Source organism: Doryrhamphus excisus, chromosome 15, assembly GCF_030265055.1.
Source record: "Doryrhamphus excisus isolate RoL2022-K1 chromosome 15, RoL_Dexc_1.0, whole genome shotgun sequence".
In the NCBI taxonomy this organism is placed as follows: Eukaryota; Metazoa; Chordata; class Actinopteri; order Syngnathiformes; family Syngnathidae; genus Doryrhamphus; species Doryrhamphus excisus.
In genome coordinates, this window is record NC_080480.1 from 17,197,500 (window position 1) to 17,213,004 (window position 15,505).

At 47.0% G+C, this 15,505-nt stretch overlaps 1 long non-coding RNA gene across 13 annotated transcripts in view; it reads right to left on the minus strand.

Moving 5' to 3' along the window:
* The window catches only part of LOC131103740 (uncharacterized), a 204,716-nt gene that overhangs the window by 125,913 nt on the left and 63,298 nt on the right, over window positions 1-15,505 (minus strand). For 10 of the 13 annotated variants that reach the window (XR_009119665.1, XR_009119660.1, XR_009119657.1 and 7 more), the window contains 5 exons: window positions 13,080-13,206; window positions 10,914-12,831; window positions 7,006-8,203; window positions 6,800-6,881; window positions 5,965-6,145 (listed from right to left, as the gene is read on the minus strand). This is a non-coding gene — a long non-coding RNA (uncharacterized LOC131103740). Of the gene's footprint in view, window positions 1-5,964; window positions 6,146-6,503; window positions 6,533-6,799; window positions 6,882-7,005; window positions 8,204-10,913; window positions 12,832-13,079; window positions 13,207-15,505 lie in introns of all 13 variants that reach the window. The other 3 variants (XR_009119661.1, XR_009119664.1, XR_009119662.1) reach the window with 3 other exon arrangements.

A 15,505-nucleotide genomic window follows, 5' to 3' on the forward strand; every position in this document is an offset into this window, starting at 1 on the left:
GCATGTTCTCCCCGTGCATGCGTGGGTTTTCTCCGGTTACTCCGGTTTCCTCCCACATTCCAAAAACATGCTAGGTTAATTAGCCACTCCAAATTGTCCATAGGTATGAATGTGAGTGTGAATGGTTGTTTGTCTATATGTGCCCTGTGATTGGCTGGCCACCAGTCCAGGGTGTACCCCGCCTTACGCCCGAAGACAGCTGGGATAGGCTCCAGCACCCCCCGCGACCCTAGTGAGGAAAAGCGGTAGAAAATGAATGAATGAATGAATGAATGAATGCTAAAATATACTTGTGTTTATTTATATGGCCATAATTCTAATAATAATAATAATAACTTCCTTTTTTGTTGGTCCAAAAGTGAACAGGAGACGTCAAGGTTCAACAGAAGCAGCAGACTAATTAGCTCTGCAGAGATATTTTTATTTACACCCCCCCATGGAGACATAAGTGGTCCTCACCCACCCCGACCTGCACCCCCCCCCCTCTCCCAGAGGCAGCAGCACACAGCAGAAAACCACAGAAAGAAACTTTAAGGACAAATCCCAAGGGGTGTGAAATCGGGAAGCCGAAGGAAAAGGAAGACAAGAAGGAAAAGCAGCAAGGCAGGAGAACATAAAATAAAAACAAAACAAGCAGCTTTGAGGCTTTTGATGCTTTCTTTTTTTTTTTTTTTTGGTGCGACCCACTCGAGAAGAGGAGCGCTGACACACAATCTCGCCGGGCTGAGGCGCGATGGGGATTTGGGATGACTTCACGTTTGCGTTTGAGGAATATAAGCAGGGAAGAGAAAAGATGCGTCAGGCGGCTAACGGCCATTTCATGGAGTCAGCCGGGCGGGGCGACTGGCTTAAGTGATGGACCAACAGTCCTCAGCGTGACCTTTGGGGAGTGTTTGCCACGCTCTGTGTGTGTGTGTGTGTGTGCGTGTGTGAGCGAGCGCCACGTCTGATGAGAGCGGGTCGAGTAAAGCCTGTTGAAGGGCGAGCGACCTCATACATCACGCTGGCGTTGCTGTGCACGATGGCCAAATGAGAGATTTTGTGGCCCCGCCCCCACCTGGCCTGACATGCGGGCTGGAACACGCTCGCCAAAAGTCATATTGAGATGTATTTAGGTTGAATATCCATACATGCATGTACTAAACTAATATTTTGTCCACAAAAGTGAGTTTAGACAAAAGTCAAAGCCAAATATTCATGCAAGGTTTTAGTAAAATGTAAACAAATCTGATAGCTCAACATCCACCGAAATGAAATAGTGTATTAGCTTTAAATAAATATGAAAAAGTTCTATCCTGTTGCAATCCTGTTGCAGTCACGGTGGTCTCTTTGCAGCAGGGTTAGCGCCGTTAGCTCTTTAAAGCAACCTTTATACCGTCTTTTTTCCTGTTCACTCCCGTAAGTAGCATCGGGCTGACGTTGGAAATTTTACATGCATACATACATGCATGACATGGCATGTCAAAAAAAGGTTTCCCTCCCATCACGTGTGGAAGTGGTACATTTTGGGCCGCTTTGTCCTTCCCCTTTCCGTTTTGAAACACTCAAGTTTCGAACAAATCAACCGGAAGCTAACTTGTTAGCTTGCAATAAACAATGAGTTGGCGAATTAACATTGCATGACATGTCAAAAAAGTTCCCCTCCCATCACGTGTGGAAGTGGTACATTTTGGCCCGCTTTGCCCTTCCCCTTTCCGTTTTGAAACACTCAAGTTTCGAACAAATCAACCGGAAGCTAACTTGTTAGCTTGCAATAAACAATGAGTTGGCAAACTAACATTCTACGACTCTGCCATGGCATGCCAAAAAAAAAAGTTTCCCTCCCATCACGTGTGGAAGTGGTACATTTTGGGCCGCTTTGTCTTTCCCACCAAATAACCGTGGGACCACAGGACTGTACTAATCGTTTTGCCAACATCCGACGCCAATGCTAAAGGAAGCTTCCATACTCTAATACAAACAGCGGATTGTGACCCAGGAGCGGCCGGGGGAAGGAGGGGGGGTCACACGTGATGAAACGGCACAGGGCCCCAAAGAGGAGATAACTGTGGAAGTAGCGTACTGTGATTAATCAGGGACAGCTAAGCACTAATTACAAGCCCCAATCAATTAGCTCCAGGCACATTATCTCGCCGACACGCCACCCGGAGAGCCGTAATGCCGCGGACCGAGCGGAGCGCCGTGGGAGTCCGTGCTCCTCCAGTGTCATGTGATGCACGCGTATGGCCCTCGCCGAGGAAGGTGAATATGCAAAGCGCGTGCGGGGGAGGAAGAGGTAAAGCCTCCGGAAGCCTCCGGGCTTCGCTTTACATTTTCAGCCGGACTAAAGATTAAAGCAGCAGCCCGAGCCAATTACACCTCACTGGACCCGCGCCGCCATCGAGACGGGCGAAGAAAAGAGCCAAAGACGACTGAATGAAGATGAAGGAGGCTCCGGGGAGGGACGGCTCAGCTGCAGAGAAAAGGCCAACGACGACAGACGCTGAGAGGGCGCAGAAGGAGAGATCATCTCGGAGGCAGACGAGGGTGGGGGGTGAGGTGGGGGGGTGTTGCGAGGATGGGTGCCACGCAAACCGAGGTGTTAAGAACAGAAAGCGTGGGGGGAAATTGGATTTATCAGAGGCGAGAGGAATGCCAAGTCAGACGCCTCCTCAGGGAAAACCTTCAGCAGCCAATGACAGGAAAGGCACGCCAAGGTCGAGGCCCACAAGTCAACTCACTCTTACTGGAGTTCCTGGAGGTCCAAACCATCGTGGCCTTCATCTCTGTGGGGCCTTAAACATGACGTGGATGACAGCGTGCTTATCTTTAAATAAATATGAAAAAGTTCAATCTTGTTGCAGTCACGGTGGTCTCTTGGCAGCAGGGTTAGCGCCGTTAGCTCTTTAAAGCAACCTTTATACCGTCTTTTTCCTGTTCACTCCCGTAAGTAGCATCGGACTGACGTTGGAAATTTTACATGCATACCTACATGCATGACATGGCATGTCAAAAAAAAAGTTCCCCTCCCATCACGTGTGGAAGTGGTACATTTTGGGCCGCTTTGTCCTTCCCCTTTCCGTTTTGAAACACTCAAGTTTCGAACAAATCAACCGGAAGCTAACTTGTTAGCTTGCACTAAACAATGAGTTGGCGAATTAACATTGCATGACTCAGCAAAACAGGAAGTCCAAGCCACATCAGATGTCTGTCTGGAATTGAACCCTGGTCTCCTAGCTGTGAGGTCTGCGCGCTAACCCCTCGACCGCCGTGCAACCCTTGTCAGATTGTTGCTTCACCTTATTGACGAGACAGTTTATATTACCTCCGCCAAGGCACTAATGGAAATTAGGTAGAATAACACCGTGACCAGATCGTGAGGCCGATCGGTACGCCGTTGATGCCGCAGCATCAGAAGGAAGTAGAAGGAAGTAGAATTCCTGGTGACAACGACCAATGTCATGTTTTAGTGCCTAAATGTGACCTTAACTGCGGCGCTAACGCTCCATAAAACATCACGGCTTCATTTAAACAGGAAGGATGGAGGATTATAGCCGTGGAACATGTTAACATCACGTACCGTTGATTTGGTTCTATGGGCACGCCTAAAAGAGCGGAAATACACGTTTTACGGCGCAGCCTAACGCACATCACATGAGGACCATTAAAAGTAGCCAATGAATGTGCGGTCGCTCCCAGCAGCAGACGAGGAAAAGGGCTAAATAAATAAGGCATAGCCATGGGGGTCTCTGAGCCCCGTAACCTTTCGCCCCCCCCCCCCCCCCCTTTGCTGTATAAGAACAGCCTCTAAACTCAAAAAGGGTGAATTTTAACTCAGCGGCACGCAGGCGGGACGGCCGAGGACGTGAATCACGCTTAACGAGGCTGCACAAGGAAAGGCTTCCATTTTAGCAGTGGGCGGCTGGCAAATGGCGCAGCGCCATGTTTGGCGCCAATCGATGTTTCCTCAGGGGACCTCACTCAGGCTGAATTCATTCAAGCTGGGGCACTTTTTTTTTTTTTTTTTTTTTTAAAAAGGAGGTTATGGTCAATATTTTTATCGTTTTGATGACTCACTCTCACAGCCATCTTCAAGGAGCCATGTCTCCTGGGAATCACGACTCCTACATCACTCCCTCGCTTGTTCATTCATTCAGGTGCTGGAGCCTATCCCAGCTGTCTTCAGGCAAGAGGCGGGGTACACCCTGGACTGGTGGCCAGCCAATCACAGGGCACATATAGACAAACAACCATTCACACTCACATTCATACCTATGGACAATTTGGAGTGGCTAATTAACCTAGCATGTTTTTGGGAATGTGGGAGGAAACCGGAGTACCCGGAGACAACCCATACCGAGATGGGCGGAATTGAACTCGGGTCTCCTAGCTGCGAGGCCTGCGTGCTAACCACTCATCCACTGCGCAGTCCCTCCTTCGCTTGTTTTTGGAAAAATTAAATTACTCAAAAAAAAATCATATTTAAGCACTCGTTCATTCATTCATTCTCTACCACTTCCTCATGAGGGTCGCGGGGGTTGCTGGAGCCTATCCCAGCTGTCTTCGGGCGAGAGGCGGGGTCCACCCTGGACTGGTGGCCAGCCAATCACAGGGCACATATAGATAGATATGGGAGGAAACCGGAGTACCCAGAGAAAACCCACAGAGATGGCCGGAATTGAACTCGGGTCTCCTAGCTGCGAGGCCTGTGTGCTAACCACACAACCACCGTGCAGTTAAATTAGTCCAAAAAATGCATATATAAGCAAATTGGCCTAAATTGGTCTTTAAGCATAAACATATTCTAAATGAATCCCCCCCCCCACCCCCAGGTTGAACTGTCAGGGGAGTACTTCCAATGTTAGTGCAGACCTGCCAACATGTACTCATTTGTGGTACTCCACATACATTCGACTTTTTAGTATGCCGTGTGCTTCATTTGGGATCATTTTGACTCGGAAAATCTTCATCACATTCCCGTCAACAAACACCCGTCCACAAGGTCAACTTCCGCCTTAAAGACGCCATGTTGGCTCTGCGGGCGGCATCAGTCACAGTGCAGATAATGGCAGCCACCTAGCGACACCACCTGCTTGTTTGTAGTCGTCTGCCTTAAGACGTGACCTTGGTCCTTCTCGCATCACCTGGCACCCCCCCTCCTCCCTCCCTCCCTCCCTCCCGGCATCTGTTAATGAGTAGCATCCCGATGCAACTCCATCACTCGGCAGCAGCACAAGTCTCATTACGGGAAGGCCGGCAGGGCACATTTTAATAAACAGATGAAGACGGCGCTCTTACACGTAAACACACTCAACCTTGAGGACGGATCCCACAGTCCACGGATGATTATTTTGGCCCACGTAAATCATACTTCACAGACAAAAAAAAATAACCAAATATGAATAGATGAGCGGGGCAAAGCGGCACGCCGTAGCGGCGCCGGACACTCCGGCACGTGCACGCCGGAGCAGAACCAAGCCCACACCTCCAGCCGTGTCCTCTGCTGCATTGTGCACAATAAGTCTTGCTTCATTAAAGCCAAATCTCATCCGCTATCCGTTTACAACCACGGACGTCGTTTGAACCGCCAGGGAAATACAATTCCATTCCGTTTGGAGGTTATCTTAATATATGAGCTTTCTCCGCCACATTGGTCTGCAGTTACGAGGCGCAAACACCCACAGCACCGCAATATCGCTCCGGCACATTCTCAGGACGGATTGGCGCACACAAAGCAATTAGCGGCCCCAGTGTGTGTGTGTGTGTGTGTGTGTGTGTGTGTGTGTGTGTGTCTTTCCCTTTAATATCAGCATCCGATATTAGCATGCAGTTCATGGCGGATTATTCTTTCTTTGTTTGTGCCTATCCCTTAATCTCCATGAAACTCCAAAAACGGCATGTGGGAGCAGGTACAGTATCAGGGCTAAATCAAGTCTGGATTTTAAAAAAAAAAAAAAAAAAAAAAAAAAACTTCTAAAGATTTACCTCAGTCGGTCGTGACAAATGGAGTCCAAACGAGAGCGATCTCTCCCCGTCGTCGCTCCTTCATTCGCTATCTGTCGTGGGGGCCCCCGACGCGCCTCCGTGACACCCCGATCACTCTTCATAGCGCCATCCATCCGTTTCCGCGCCATTCCTCCAGCCCCAAGGCCCGAGCACCCCTCACCTGTCAAACACCAGAGGATGACTTGTGTTAGCGTGATGGATGCGTGGACGCGTATCTCTAATGGCTTCTCACAGAGGCTGACAAATAGACGTGAAATTGGAACATTTATGAAGTCGTCATAGACGCTTATGCGTTATGGACTATTAACAGGAATATTTAACAATAAGTTGCCGGGCTGTTGTCGGACCCTCGGCTCGCCATCTTGCATCTCCATGAGCAGCATGTTCCCACTAAAGTGGAAGGTGTTCTTGCTGCAAACACTCATTTCAAGTAATGGATGCTCTGCACAAATAGACGTTCTATTAGCAGCCAAGCAGGAGGCTGTGACCTTTCTACGTAGACAAATGCCATCACTTACTTCATTGCCAACTTTGTCCTCTCATAGTTCTGGAAAAAAAAAAGGAAGTGCTGATGTGTCATTTTGACCTTTTGAGAATCTAATTAGTTCATCCTTTTCATCCTGTTTTTGTTTTTTTAAACACAAACAAATTTCCTCAAGGAGTTCTTGAGATGCGGTTTTAATGAAGTCAAGTGCGTATTTGTCAAAGCGGCGGCCACCCTTGAACCTTGAAACCTCACTCATGATGTTTCCATGTCCTTTTATCTCAAGTCAATTCATTTCATGTCATAAATCATCTGGGTGTCATGGAGTACCTCATTTTCATTTGCTGTGGTCCTTCCTGCTCATTGCGGGGCATCAGGTATCGAAGGTGTTGGGACTACCGGGCGTTTCCACCTGGGCAGACGATGAACAGGTATTACTAACATCAGTTAACAATGTAAAAATAAAATAATATAAACTAGCAGCCGCCTATCAATGTTGCTTGTTTAGTATATTTAACTAGTTGTTGATTCTTTACCTGCATGGAGCCGGCTGAACACTACAGGTAGGATTCAGACATCCAGGACAAACCACTGGGCCAAAAGGGGGGGAGGGCTCAAGCAGCCCAAAGCAGTAGCGTCTCGGCTTAACTGGTTTCCACAATGGCCGACACAAGATGAGCAGACGCTAATTACTCAAACCAGGTGAAACCAATTCCCTAATTAGCGTAAATACGCGGCTTCTTTAAATAGACCCCGCCCATCCATGACGCAACAGCGGAAATCCTCACAGCAGGTTTAGAAGAGCCTATAAAAAAGCGGCAAATACCGGACAGCCATAACAAAAACCGAAACAATGACGAAGTATTTATGGTTTGCGATACTTTGGTCGGAAGTAGTGAACAAAGAAACACTTACTGTTACGCTGGAACCGCCATTATTAAAATCTAAATAGTTAATTAATGTTATGTGTGTTGGCTTTATTAGCATACCACAATTACTAGCTAGTAGCATCCAGAGAACGTAGTTTCCGGTTCCCCTCGAGCCCGAAGGCTTCTGGGTAATGTAGTACACATTAACATTAACCAACAGGGGTCGCACTGTAATTGATTATGGATCCTTTTATTTTGTAGGTGAAATTGTGTAAATATAACTCCATTAGACTGTATTTATTTGGGATGTGTAAATGACCCCATAAATGCTCTACTGATGACTTATATACAATGATTGAAATGAATGATGACAATGTTGAAATGACGCCAGTGGGTGCAGCTGAATGCGATAACATTGGGAACAGTGGGATAATTATTGGCGTCCATTTATGACTGGGATGAGGGATGATATTAAGGAGATCCTGGACCGTAGCCTGATGTGGAGCAGGCTAAGTCACAGAATAAATCTCCATGGTAACTCATGTCATCTCATGTCCCACTTTTCCACTGATGCTAGTTTTGTACAACGGGCCTCATTGGAAGCCTGCTGTGTTAAACCTTCTTTGGAACATAAACATAAACATAAAAAACATAAACATAAAAAACATAAAAACACAGACATAAAATGACAATGGGAATATTATTTCATGGTGTCTAAAAAAGGAAAAATCCAGAGATCTTGAGTTGATCTGCACGGAAGAGTAGTCCCGCCAGCTCTTCATCCTCCTCCTCCTCCTCAGTGGTGGCACATTGACAGGAGGCGCAGCACAGGGACGTCTCGGCGTTGACCCGCCACGTCTTCGCCCTTCTTTGGGAAGCGGAGTGAATGATGGGGGAGGCGAGGCGGGGAGGAAGGGACAGCAAAACAAGACCAAACTAACATATCTGCAGAAAAACAACACTATGTAGCGTCTATGTAGCGTCTAGTCCTGAGGAGGCGTAGAGTTTGGAATTTTTTTAGAAGCTTTTGAGGCCTGTGGAAAATCTCCAGCTGCATAATTTTTTGACTTAAACGTGCAAGCAATCGAGTTGACTGACTAAAGCCGTTAAGAATTGTTGGGGGACCGTCTGCAAATGAGACGTGAAGGCTGGCTCAAAGCAGCTGGATGAGTCGTTGTTTACTTTGTGTCTTGTGTGGACCAAACAAACACTCAGCAACAAGTGGGCCGCTTGTCATTCTCTACGTAGCCTTAGCATTGCTTCTTTGCACAACTGTGATCGTGTCCCTCCTACAGGAAGTAAACATGGAAGAAAAGTGTCTGGGATGCACGGGTGATGTCGAGAGAAATCCAGGCGATGATAGATGCCTTCCACACCAGTGATCTTCCCCGTAATTGCTTGTGGTCATCATCGTGCTCCAGCCTCCTGCATCAGTGGACCCCCCCCTGTGGTGCTCGTCACCCTCCCGATGCCCTCGGGGTGCTGGGCTGCACTATCACGCACACCCACGGTTGGCCTTTAGTGACATTTGTCATGTTTATCCAGTGTAAGCAAACAAGTGTGTGTGTGTATATGTGTGTGTGTGTGTGTGTGTGTCAGCGCCGGACCAACCACTGACCTAAGACCCGGTCTCTGTGGAGAGGCAGCAGGCAGAGGGAGCAAGGAGGTCGACCGTGGAGGGAGGCTGGATTGTTAGATTTAACCTTTGACCTCCAGTCGGCGGGAATAATTGCAAACCTTCATCGATATCCGTTTTTGGGATGCATGCGTTATTCACAGAGATATCTCAATCAGGAAAGAAAAAAAAAGGAGCAGGTGTGTTCAACATGCGGCACGGGGGCACATTCATTCATTTTCTACCGCTTTTTCCTCACGAGGGTCGCGGGGGGTGCTGGAGCCTATCCCAGCTGTCTTTGGGCGTGAGGTGGGGTACACCCTGGACTGGTGGCCAGCCAATCACAGGGCACATATAGACAAACAACCATTCACACTCATTCATACCTATGGACAATTTGGAGTCACCAATTAACCTAGCATGTTTTTGGAATGTGCGAGGAATACCCGGAGAAAACCCACGCATGCATGGTGAGAACATGGAAACTCCACACAGAGATGGCCGAGGGTGGAATTGAACCCTGGTCTCCTAGCTGTGAGGTCTGCGCGCTAACCACTAGACCACCGTGCCGCCCCGTGGGGGCACAGTTGCAGCTAATTTTATTGGCCAAAGGAATATTCTTGGAATAAAAAGACATGTCATGAGAAGATTAGCATAGCATGCAGCGTAGATACCAATTAGCATTCCGGAACAGGAAAAAAGTAATATTGTTTATTTGTTAAATAAATAAAAATGTAGACAAACAGTCAGCGCGCATGAGTGCTACCAGCTTTGGGGAGCTGCGGGTCATTGAGAGCGCAAAGGGATTCCAACACGGACGGTGACGTTGTGAAGCATAAACTGGGTTTTCCGACATGATGATGCGTTCAAACACACCTCCAGGATGAGGAAGCTGAGGTGAATCCGAACGTGGATTTTAGCTTCCTGATGCGTCTGCGTCCATGCCAAAAAAGGCCGAATGTATGAAGACGTCTCCGATGGGATGGTGAGGGTGTGTTTGTTGGCTCCGCCCCCGTGTTGCCTCTTGTTCTATGTTCATCCTCCAAATTGATTTGTTTTTTTTTTTTTTTTTTGATCTCTTTGCTGTCGATCGCGTCCGCCGCGGGAAGCAGCGTGATGATGCTTTGCCGGGCCACAAGTCCCCCGTGGCCAATTTCGCCAGCGCCGCCACGCCGCTGCTGCAAATTAAACTGTCATAACGGCCATAACAACAATTAATGACCGGGATTAGGCGCTGGAATCTGCATCAGTGAGCAACCTTCAGGCGCACCAGTTCTCCGGCAACGGGGGGAAGAGGAGGAGAGGAGGAGAGGAGGAGGAGGTGGAGGCCAGATGAATGAACAAAGAGAAGGTGATTTTTTCCTGTCATGATCAGCTCAGCTTCCTTGCAGTTTAGCGTCCTGATAAGAAGGTTCAGGTCGGGACGCGGGTCCGCATCTTGACATCCACTGGTCAGGTACCGGATGAACACGCCAAAAATTCATACATGATTAGCTCCATGGAAACTCAACTTGTGTTGTTTACGTTTCACACAAGACTCCAACGGTTGGTCGGTGTGACGTGTCAGCGCTGCGATTGACAGGTCATGAGTCCCGATTCCCGTGTGAGGTAGACCGGGATACATAAAATAGAATGTTTAGTGAATTTAGCCTTTTTCTTCCAAGCCACCACTGAAATGTGCGGCCGTACATCGCCATGCTAATGAGCGACGTCCTAGCTGGAGCATGATTAGCATGAGCAGCTGAGGTTTATTGCTAAATGGCCCAATAGAATACGCCAGCGAAATGCTCTGATCTGGGGATTTAATTAAATTTCCTCAGGAGACAAAAATTGCGCCCACTGAAAATTAATGACTTCCTTTTATGGTGCGCCAAGTGTGTGTGTGTGTGTGTGTGTGTGAGAAGTTTGCCCAAGTGAGTCCTTCTGAAGACGGATGATGTCAGCGCGTGTCATAACTCACCAATGGATGAAGTCCACATTGTGTGCGGCGAGGACGAAGACCAGGCAGCAGTGAAAGGGAATTAGGGAAAGAGAGGCGCCATCAAAACGTGTCCGTGTGACGCCATTCAAAACGGACGGCGGCTCAATGAGGGGCACGTCAGGGGTGAAGGTGGGGGTGCATGGGGGGGCCTGCACGGTTTCACCAAATACATGACATCTGCATGTTAACATGTGACAACATATTTGTGTTACCTTTGTTTCAAGTTACAACACTTCCAGTTACAACAATTTGTGGTTATGATAATTCTGGGCATGCTTCAAGTTACATCAATTTGTGGTTACGATCATTCTGGGCATGCTTCAAGTTACAACACTTCCAGTTACAACAATTTGTGGTTATGATAATTCTGGGCATGCTTCAAGTTACAACAATTTGTGGTTACGATAATTCTGGGCATGCTTCAAGTTACAACAATTTGTGGTTACAATAATTCTGGGCATGCTTCAAGTTACAACAATTTGTGGTTATGATAAGTCTGGCCATGCTTCAAGTTACAGCTTTTCGTGTTACAACAATTTGTGGTTACGATAATTCTGGGCATGCTTCAAGTTACAACAATTTGTGGTTACGATAATTCTGGGCATGCTTCAAGTTACAACATTTCAAGTTACAAAATTTTTTGTGGTGACGATAATTCTGGGCATGCTTCAAGTTACAACAATTTGTGGTTATGATAAGTCTGGCCATGCTTCAAGTTACAGCTTTTCGTGTTACAACAATTTGTGGTTACGATAATTCTGGGCATGCTTCAAGTTACAACCATTTGTGGTTACGATCATTCTGGGCATGCTTGAAATTACAACAATTTGTGGTTACGATAATTCTGGCCAAGCTTCAAGTTACAACATTTCAAGTTACAACAATTTGTGGTTACGATAATTCTGGTTATGCTTCAAGTTAAAACATTTCCAGTTACAACAATTTGTGGTTACGATAATTCTGGGCATGCTTCAAGTTACAACAGTTCGAGTTACAACTATTTCTGGTTACGATAATTCTGGACATGCTTCAGGTTACAACAATTTGTGGTTACGATAATTCGTGGGCATGCTTCAAGTTACAACAATTTGTGGTTACGATAATTCTGGGCATGCTTCAAGTTACAACCATTTGTGGTTACGATCATTCTGGGCATGCTTGAAATTACAACAATTTGTGGTTACGATAATTCTGGCCAAGCTTCAAGTTACAACATTTCAAGTTACAACAATTTGTGGTGACGATAATTCTGGGCATGCTTCAAGTGACAACATTTCGAGTTACAACTATTTCTGGTTACGATAATTCATGGGGACGCTTCAAGTTACAACAATTTGTGGTTACGATAATTCTGGTTATGCTTCAAGTTACAACATTTCGAGTTACAACTATTTCTGGTTACGATAATTCGTGGGGACGCTTCAAGTTACAACAATTTGTGGTTCCGATAATTCGTAGGCATGCTTCGAATTGCATTCATTTTGGGTTGCAACACTATTTCATGTTGTAACATTTCAGGTTACAATAGTTTGCATTACGTTTCATATTCCGATGTCTAATGTCACCGCGTTTTGCATTCCAACATCTCGTGTTACGAGATATTTTGTGGATGCTGATCATTTGTGTCATAGTGCTTCATCTTACAACATTTTGTGTCACGCCGTTTTGACTTCCAACGTTTCTACTTCTACTTGGTGAATGTGCTCCTATGAAATGGAAAGTGCTAGCTAAGCAGCTTAGCAAAATTAACAATCTTAACACTGCTAACAATTAACGCTGTTAGCACATTTACCTGCGCATGACGCAGCATCAGGAGCAACTGGGGGGTCAGTATCTTGCCCAAGGATACTTCGACACGATCACAGGAGAATGGGGGATCGAACCGACAACCTTCAGGCTGGGATAATAATAATAATAATAATAATAATAATAATAATAATAATAATAATAATAATAATAATAATAATAATAATAATAATAATAATAATAATAATAAATAATAATAATAATAATAATAATCAACTAAGAGTTGACTTTCTTCTGTTGGATCTGATGAGTGCAGGGGTACCTCATCAAGTGTCCACCTAGTGTGGGAACAGATGTACTCTCACACACACACACACACACACACACACACACACACACCTGAGATCTCATCAGCTGCTGCCAGCGGGTCGTCGGCCATCTTGTCCAGGTCGGGGGCGTCGCATGCTCAGATGTGGCTGATCATCACTTTGAGGACATCTGGCTCCTCGTCATTTATCTCCACATGCTTTAGGGAGCAGGAGAAGAACACACACACACGAACACACCCACACACACACACACACATGAACACACACACGTCAGCTGAAAGTCGATAAAGTCACGCAATCCTGCAGACATTTTGTTTGAATGTTCATATGCACAGCCCGAGTCAGTCACCTTGTTCAGGGACGCGTGGCGGCCATGTACAGTCAGAGCACGTCCCGCCACAAATACATTCTATTACATTTATTTGATTCTTTCCAGATGAGACCTGAGAATGAATCCTAGCTCAGCCAGCCCGCCAAGTAGGCATTATCTGCGTCTCGGCCGCCACGCTAACCTGCGACTCCCCCCCCCCCCGCCGCCGCCGCCCGCGGGCACAACAAAGCGCTAAAGCAATTACGACGGCGCTTTATCGTCTCCGCGGTGACCGCCGGCGTTTTTTTTTCTTAGCGGGGGTCAGTCCGGGTGCAGCGACAGCTTAGCGCGTTTGCGTCAACTCTGGCCCGCTCGACAGCCGCGTAAACACGGACGCATAATGGAGGGAGAGTCTGAGAGCGGCACGCAACAGTTGCTTTTTATGCAGATAACAACATTTGGGTATTGTCACCGTCGGGCCCAACAATGCAAACAAATATGGAGATTGTTTGGGAAGATAACGCGCGTCTTGCGAGGAATAGACGCGTATTTTGGTTGATTAGCGACCAGGGTGTGAAGTCTGCCGGCACACAAACAAGCTTTTTCACCCAAAAAGATGACGCGAGGCGATAAAATCTCTGCAGCATCACCGCCTGCCGCGTCCCTCAGGGATGTCCAGTTGGAGGGGGTCGATCCTGACGTGCGTCGCTAAGCTAACAGCATGACATCATCGCGTCCTGATGTACTGAAATATCGCATACTGCAGAAAACAGTAACGCACCGTATTACTCGTCGGGACAGAATAGGAAATATATTTCTCGGACTTCAATGAAACCACTGAATGAAACACCCATCTCCTGACTGGGTGGACGTCATTCTAACCACTCAACCACCGTGCAAACATCTAAAAATGAATGAGAGATCAGCCGGAACCACAAAATACAGGACAATGAATTTGAATATGTCATCGGAATTGGGAGGCACGGTGCTCGAGTGGTTAGCGCGCAGACCTCACAGCTAGGAGACCAGGGTTCAATTCCACCCTCGGCCATCTCTGTGTGGAGTTTGCATGTTCTCCCCGTGCATGCGTGGGTTTTTTTCCGGGTACTCCGGTTTCCTCCCACATTCCAAAAACATGCTAGGTTAATTAGCCACTCCAAATTGTCCATAGGTATGAATGTGAGTGTGAATGGTTGTTTGTCTATATGTGCCCTGTGATTGGCTGGCCACCAGTCCAGGGTGTACCCCGCCTCTCGCCTGAAGACAGCTGGGATAGGCTCCAGCACCCCCGCCACCCTTGTGAGGATAAGCGGTAGAAAATGAATGAATATTTAAGCATTATTAGAGCCCTCTAGACATGAAATAACACCCCTATATTGACTTTTAAACTCGTATTACCCAAATTTGTAAATAAAAGAAAATAAAACCTTTTAGGGGCTGCACGGTGTTCGAGTGGTTAGCACACAGACCTCACAGCTAGGAAACCCGGGTTCAATTCCACCCTCAGCCATCTCTGTGTGGAGTTTGCATGTTCTCCCCGTGCATGCGTGGGTTTTCCACGGGTACTCCGGTTTCCTCCCACATTCCAAAAACATGCTAGGTTAATTAGCCACCCCAAATTGTCCATATGTATGAATGTGAGTGTGAATGGTTGTTTGTCTTTATGTGCCCTGTGATTGGCTGGCCACCAGTCCAGGGTGTACCCCGCCTCTCGCCCGAAGACAGCTGGGATAGGCTCCAGCACCCCCCGCGACCCTCGGTAGAAAATGAATGAATGTAATGGGAATTGACTAAAATCCCAACATTAACAATAACATAGTCAGCATTATTGATGTGAACACAAGGACGCCATTTCTCCTATTTCTTCTGTACAAGAGAAGGGACAATTCCGCCTCAAGCCATCCACGCGCATCAAGCTGCGCCCAAGGGCACCCGGTACGCTCGGATGTTGAGTAAACAAAGACATGGCCACCATATGAGGAAACGCATTTAACGTCCTTTTGCTCGGTAGCGTTTCACGGTCACAAAGACAAATCAATAGAGGAGTCACGTGACTACAAACAACATGGCTTCCGTCAGCGCTGCCGACGTAGGCGTTCATAAACAACAAGAATAAGAGTGGTGTAGTTACAGTGTCTATTCACAGCGCTCCATTAGACGCTTTCTTTATGAGCTCATTTGTCTGC